This window comes from Dermacentor variabilis, chromosome 1 (assembly GCF_050947875.1).
Source record: "Dermacentor variabilis isolate Ectoservices chromosome 1, ASM5094787v1, whole genome shotgun sequence".
Taxonomy (NCBI): Eukaryota; Metazoa; Arthropoda; class Arachnida; order Ixodida; family Ixodidae; genus Dermacentor; species Dermacentor variabilis.
The window spans coordinates 81,267,324-81,275,282 of NC_134568.1; positions in this window are offsets into that span (position 1 = coordinate 81,267,324).

Consider the following 7,959-nt stretch of genomic DNA (forward strand, 5'->3'; position numbering starts at 1 on the left):
TCTCTCTATCTCAGCGCGCCGACAACGGGCTGAAGTACTTAACGTCTTTGTTACGATAACATCGTAGCGCAGTCCACAGCTCATTGCCGTATGAATCTACGGTCCAGAATGACGCCCAGGAAGGGAACACTGGAGGCATGTCGAATTGGATGAGCTCCCAACTTAACTGCAACGTGACAGCTTGTTGAATTTTCCTAAGAAAGAATTATGTGTGATTTCTCTGCTGCTACTGATGCAAAGTGTTACCAAATCGGCCAGGATACAATAAATGCTAAGCAAGAGTGATTATGCCCTGAGGAACGAATACAAATGGCTGCATATACAGACACTCTAAGTAACGTGGCTCTACAACGAAATACCTTTGGGTGACCAACCAATGCAGTTTTAAACAGGGGAAACAAGACACCCTCGGCAGTGCAATGCGCCTCTCTAGCTCAAAGTACTTCCAAGGGGAACATGAAATACACTCATTTAAGGAAAAAAAACAGATGGACTACAAGTAAGATGTTTTTCCCTCGATTTCCATAGTTTATAGTTACGGGATGGTAGACCTCTGTAGCATACAGTATACTTTAGAAGCATCCACAAAAGAGCAAGAGTATTAAGACCGTTTTCTCTGTGGTGTTCAGAGTGGCTTACAAAATTTAGTGCACTGTATTAAGTGCGTAGCCGCTGTCGAAAACCAGTCATGTATGCTGGAAGTTTTCTTTCATGCTTACTCGCCTTGATAGCCTAGTGGCTATGGGGTTACGCTGCTCAGCTTGAGGTCGCGGGTTCTATACCGGTCGCGGTGGCCATATTCTGATGGGAGCAGAATGCAAAAAATAAAAAATAAAAAACGCTCGTGTACCGTGCATTGGGTGGACGTTAAAGAACCCCAGCTGGTCAAAATTATAACGGAGCCCCCACTACGCCGTGCCTCATAATCAGGTCATGGTTTTGGCGCGAATTACTCCAGAAAAAAGTTTAATTCCTTTCTGCTCGACGAACCAATTCATCCAGGTGCAGAATAGCTTCTCCGTTACCTTCGCCACGCAAGATAATAGGGAGACCGGGAGATACGAGGCTAATCAGTGGCATCCTGCCCAGGTTTAAAAACAGGCACCAATTATGCCACTTTTCAAGCTCTTGCATGCATATCACCTGTGCTCCACGTACTGTTGGGCAACTCAGTGAGCTCAATTGTCTTCAACGTTTTGAGAAGTTCCTCAACATCTGATGCCTAATGAGGTCAAGGCTCACAGTACGATGTCATTGTAGGCTCCTTGGTTACTCCAGAACTCCAATTTTCCCAGGGACAGTGCATTCTGGGCCAAAAATAAGTTATCAGTATAGCTACCATTCGTATATGTAATGTTCTCCAGAACACTGTTTATATATATATATATATATATATATATATATATAGAGAGAGAGAGAGAGAGAGAGAGAGAGAACCTGACGCATGTCCGGTTCACTATCTTATACTGGGGGAAGGCGATACGGGGACGAAAAGAGAGAAAGCAGGGAGAAAGTAGCCCTAGTTATGCGCACTCACGACGAGAAGTAGCAAGTTTATATAACAGTCGCAAATACCTGTCGACACCAGGTAGTACAGTAAATTCACATTGGACCATCAACATTGCGCCATCACCAAAACCTTGACTTAATGACCGGTATTTAATGCAGTTGATGAGCCAGATTGTTGCCGAGGTTGTGAAACGCTGCTATGGATCTTCTACATAGTCCCACACAGTTTGATTTTCCAAAAGTAGACCTTAGGACCAACACGCAGTCTTAATTTCAAGCCAGGCTCCGGTGAGCTCCGTCACAATTCTAGCGCTTCCCCAATAAACCTCTACGGAAGACCTCTGTTCACCGAATATTGCACGTACTTCCGCTCTGTTCTTCTCTTTGCGAATAAGCTACAGGTTGTGTGGAACATCGAGAAACTACTGGGAAATGGTCGAACAAGAAACAATGGGCGCAAGGAATTGACGTGCGTCGGTAGCGTCCGCTGTGGCTGATGTACACGCCTGTTCCCGGGAACCACGGTGGGAGAAACATTCGCTCGGAAAATCAGTCCTTTGCGTAGCTCGTTGGCGCACCTCAGCAGTCTAAACAAGGCGGGCGGCCCGTTCGCGTCAAAGGGGACTTGGCGGCTTGCAGAGTGCGCCTTCTGGAAAGGCTTTTCAGTCGGGCTAAGCCGCAGGTGACGCTCTGTATGCGTTTCTCCTCTGTCAAAATCTTTACGGCTGCGCTTCGCGCAAAATGCTCTGCGGGCCACCAGGAGCGCCTGAATCAGCGCACCTCATTAGGAATAATCAGCGACGCTATATCACGCTGAACACTTGTTGGTAACAAGGGCGGCTTGTTCAAACAGGCCACGCGCGCTCCTCACGCTCTCTGTAGCGCGTTAGGCGCCGCGCAGGATGATGGACGCGGCCCGAGCGCCGGACGTCTACGTATGTGTGTTTACGAGACGGTCACGCGGCTCTCTTCGTCGTCGTGAGATGAAGAGTGGTGTGCGCGTGCAAATAGAGCCGTCTCTCGGCATAGTTTATCAAAAGAGCCCTGCCCGGGAATCCAGCGTCACGTACGCGACTGATTTAGGGAGGCCGCACGATTCCGCCACTGGCGTCAATGCTTTGTAGAGGGCACGAACGCCGCACCTTGACCTCGTGGAGCGTGGTATGGACGCCTCTCCACTACTGAGCTTCTCTGGCCTGGGCGCTCCGCGAAGACTATAGCACATGTTGGTCACTCCCTGAACAGAGCGGGTTATACCGTATGGCAACTGACGCAAGCGGCTCAGCACTGTTCATTCGGACATATCGCACAAAACCCTCGTTACGAACAAAAGACCGGCATAACCAGCTTGCAGCTGCCAGGCAATGGCGGAAAAAAAGAAAAAAAAAGATAAAAATATGCGCAAGCTTTGGCGTCTTGTATTGAAGTAGCGTGGTTTGTTGAGATGGCCGCGGACATTTTCGAAGAAAGCTCTGTAGACTTCACCAAAAAGCTTATTTGTAAAGCAGCATTATACGTATAAACAATAGTATGCGTCCTTAAATTCGCGGTTGATTTCATCCTAGCATTTGCAATCTACCACGTTCGCCACATATCTGCGGGCCATCTATAGTCTGCAGGTCAGTTCAGCAACGCATTACCTTCTGATAGGTGAAGTTCTCAGTACTGCCGAAAGAATAAATTTCATTTGAAACACAACGTGAATATGGTAACTTAATTCTGAAGAAGCCAGCAAGCTGGAGGAAAGCTCACCCTTCCTCCACTTTGCGGGCTTCTGCCGACTGACTTGCCGCATTCTGTATCGCTGCAGTGCTTCGAGTTGTCAATTGATTCGGCCTCGCTCTGCGATTCCTGGTTAGCATAGATGGTAGAGCGATGGCGTTAGTCGCGTGTTCGATCCCCCGAACCATGGCAATTTTTTCTTCAATGCGAAGCTTTCTTTCTTTGAAATCCCTATGGTCTCAGTTCTATAGCTTCGTTACACAGTCGGGTGGATGAGAATTTTCCCTTTTCACAAAACACGTGATAAGCTTTTACTTACAGTACGCGCAAGTTATGATAAGACAAAAACCGTTTCATTTTTTCTGGAATCAAGCTATGGAAGTCGATACCTTTTTCTATAAAATCATAGTCCACACATAATTTATTTAAAAAAGCGTATAAATCGCCATTTGATAGAAAACTTTCTCGTACTAATCGCTGACGTTCATTAAAACATTTTAAATATTGAAGTAATACAGCCTACTTTGTTGCGTCACTGCTTGTCATTTACATCTGTTCTTGCTGATATCGTTGTTTCCCTTTTCTAAATCTTAGCAGATTTTTTAACAGTCCCATGTAGGAGATAGCACTCCTTGACAGGGCTTAAAGTCTCCCTCCGGGCCTCCATAGGGCGGTGACCGATATAGCGCGCGCACACTTACATACGCGCGTATATACAGGGTGTTTCAGCGAACACTTTCAAAATTTTTAAAGGTTGCCTGTGGCAGATAGCTCAATTCTTGTTTATGAGCGGGTCTACTCGAAGCGGCGTACACTACTAGCACATATAATTGAAATGCAAAATCGACTACTTAACAAGCATTTACTAATTAACGTTTTAGCTAATTATTTATGACCCATATTGCAATTTACAAATTCTAGCAGTGGACTTCGCAAGGCGGATCCACCTGAAACGAATTCTCAGGACGACACCAGTTTCGAGATATAAATTCCCGAGCTTTGCGGATAAATTCATTGGCGTTCCAGTTACTTGTGGGCTTCAGTGCATGAAACAACGTTTTGTTGACAAATTAGCTGGAACGCCAATGCATTTCTCCGCTAAGTTCGGGAATTTATACCTCGAAACGGGTGTCATCTTGACAATTTGCTCGAAGTGGATCCGCCTTGCAAACTCCACGGCTATAATTTGTAAATTGCAATATGGGCCACCATGTAATTCGTTAGAAAGTTAATTAGGTGATTTGTAATAATTAGTCGCCTGTGCATCTCAATTTTTTGTGCAAGTACTGTCCACCACTTCGAGTAGACCAGCTCATGAACTAGAATTGTGATTTCTGCCACATGCAACTTTTAAAGATTTTTGAAAGTGTTCACTGAAACATACTGTATGTCAGTGAAGCGTTAAATCACAGGATCCTGATGTGCAAAACAGGTCAAACAATAGAACCTCGTAGGAAAAACAATAGGATTTTACTGACGCTTCGGCTGGAGACGAGCCTTCCCTCCTACAGAGGCCAGCTCCTGGCCGAAAGGGCAGTGTCTCCGATGGGCGGTCGAGGCGAGATGACACGCTTCACATTGGCTCCCCAGCGTACTGCTAATCTCCGACCTATATATGTCGGTCCCGCCTTCGCCAGAGTGACTACGCTGATGGAGGCAAGGACCACCTGCCGAAATGTTAGTAAAGTTACTTTTCGTACTTTTGCCCTGTATGTAATATATACAGGGTGCTCCAACTATCGTGCACCAAGATTTAAACATGTGCAAATGTCACGTAGCTGGACAAAACCAAGGCAAGATTGTTAGCTGTTCCTTGGAGATACTCAGATTATTTTTTGTAATCGGCCTAATTCCACAACTAGCCTTAATTAATTAATCAACTTCTCAAATATTATACTTACATAAAGTGTGAATGGGAAAATTGTACAGCAACATGAAAAACTCCCGATGCAGCTTTCTGTTGCTTGATACGTGCTACATAAAGGCATTTTTCCGAGCATGAAAGAAGCGCGGGAGTATACACGCAATATAGCCGCGCGACTGGCCGCTCTAGGCACTTTGCTTTGACCGAGGTGCTTTGTTCAGACGTCAGCAGAAGCTCACCGCCGATCGCCAACTGTGCAAAGCCAGCATGTCAGCACGCTGCTAGCACCGCCTCCGTCAGGTGCTTCCACCCCTTCCACTTGTGTCGGCCTCCTCTCTCTCTCTTCTCTCTTCTATTGCAGTACACAAACCGACAGACCGGTTTTCATTCGCATGACCGTTCTAATGCTGACGCATTAAAATTCCTTTCTAGCGCCGATGTCTTGAAAACTCACTGGTTACATTTGGTAATTGTAATACGTATAAACAAGTAATTAGGTTACAGGTAATTACAGAATGCCAACTAACGCAGAAGCTATAAACAGCTGCCTAAACCTACGTTTTGGAAAAATACGCATGTACAATTCACGGTATAACATGGAACTTTACAGATGTGGTTTCGCTTCATTGACACAAATTCTTTGTTCCCGTGTACTCGCTCACGTTTACTGGTTCGAACGCGCACCAGTCAGAATCACTCGGAATCATGTCAATCGTCCTCGCCATAGTCTCGAGGAGTTGAAGACCAATGGAATTACAAATTATTCATACTTGCTTCGTTTCATACTGCACTTCCTTCCGAACTCCGATTCAGGGAGTCTTAATTATACTCATACTTACACGCACTCGAACTCACACGAGCTCACTCAGACTCACGAGTCCGAGGGATTTTGAGTCAATATACTAATGAGTGAGTTCGCCGATCTATGTCAATGACGCCTAGTGGCAGTGGAGCTTGTTTGTTTGATTTTACTTTGTGAATAGCTTTAGTTCATGAACGTGTGCTGCATTCAATTTATTTGTTTATTCAATTAAAATGTCCTCATTGTCCCAGGGACTTTAGTGGCACACAACAGTACACCTTCTCAGCAAAATTGCCCCCTTAAGGGTGTTTCTCTTATGCACTCTTTAAAAACTTTGTACCCTTTGAGGCTTATCTTGTCCCACAAAGACTATCATCTTCCTTGCCCACCTTTCCTTTGTTTAGCGCTGCGAGTCCGGTACCTCCAAGTCACGAACGGCATGCGCGTTATCAGCGTGACATAGCATTCTTGACAAGAAAGTAACGAGCGCAGCGTTTTCAAGAAAGGAAACGCAAGCAAGGTAGGTGACGATTATTATTGTGGGAGAAATTACACTCCAAAGGGTGCAACTACTTTAAGAGTGTGTTTTTTACTCATCCCCTTACAGCCATAGAAACTGTGTTTAAGGAAACCAATATACACCCATTTGAAATGGTGATTTCTTTATTTGCACCCTTTTCCTTAATGTGTGCGCTGCCGAAGTGCGCACTACATCTTTTTACAGCGATATTGTTTATGCTATCCGTACCCTAGTCTTTCAGACGTCCGCCGAAGTAATCCCGAAGGAATTTCCGAGACTTATCAAACATTAAAGCGAAGAAAAAGAAAAGACATATCCGCGCCGCCTGGATTCGATCTGTGGGCCTTCAGACCGCCAGTCGGAAGGGTTAGATCTCGACCACTTCACCCTCTTTATATCTTTATTGCCTGCGTTTTCTCAGAATACAATCATATATACAATAATAAGAAGAGATTTAAGCATGTCACCCAATCAATGGCCGATTCAGAAGTTCAAAAATTATTTTAAGCATTCAAGTGACTCCAGTTGGTCGAGCCATTCGGTTACACGCTTTTGTTGCCTACATACTTCAAGAAATCTTGCAATGAGTTCTCGGAAATACAGACTAATTGGTCTAATGTCAACAACTGCATTACACACTGCCAAGCGCTTCTTTCAGATGCCATGCAGAGCAATCAGCATGACAGCATCAACTGGTACATCATCTTCACACTGGCAAACTTCAATGGCAAATACCTTATGCCATATGCATCCAGCGGCAAGTTCGTTTTAGTATTTCCTTGTAATAGGCCCCAACGCAACCGAAGGAGCACCTCAACAGTGCAGTAGCGCCTCAAGCTGCTCTGATAAGGTTACGCCACACTATTCATTGTTTCAGTTCATCTATAAATCAGCACCAATATCAAACAATATCAGCGTAGATAGCAGTGAGGTGTGAAATTCAGGAAGCAGAAAAGAGGACAAAGTAGTGTCTTTCCCCTTTACGACCAGGACGGGCCACCTCCTCAATGAATGCTGCGTTCTTATCGGAAGTAGATTGCTCCGCATGCAGCTGATATATAAGTTGCTAACCAATGTTTATTCGTATCATTACAGCTTGAATCAGCGCAAGACTTACAGCGCATAATATTGCACCGACACGATGATACACCAAAACGAACATGCGCCTGAAGAACTGTGATTGGCTGACGCGCTATGAGTCGCTGACGACTGGCAGCTGATCTATAAAAGAACACCGAGCTGAAATATCTTAAACAAGCCAGTGGTAAACAGCGAATACCAGGGTAGGAAGTAAAAGAAAAAGCTGTCTTTCCACTTCACCACAGGGGACAGCATGTGCTCATGAAGTACCACTTGACATCCATAGCCTACTGTGATTATATGATGTACTCTAACAAATACTTGGCGCAAACCACTTGGAAATAGACACTTATTGCTTTTTATTTGCTTGAAATGTTGAAGTGCCCGAGCACCCTTCAATTTTGCGAGGTGTAGGTATCGCACAAAACAACCTTTTAGCACCCTACCCCCATATTAATGAAA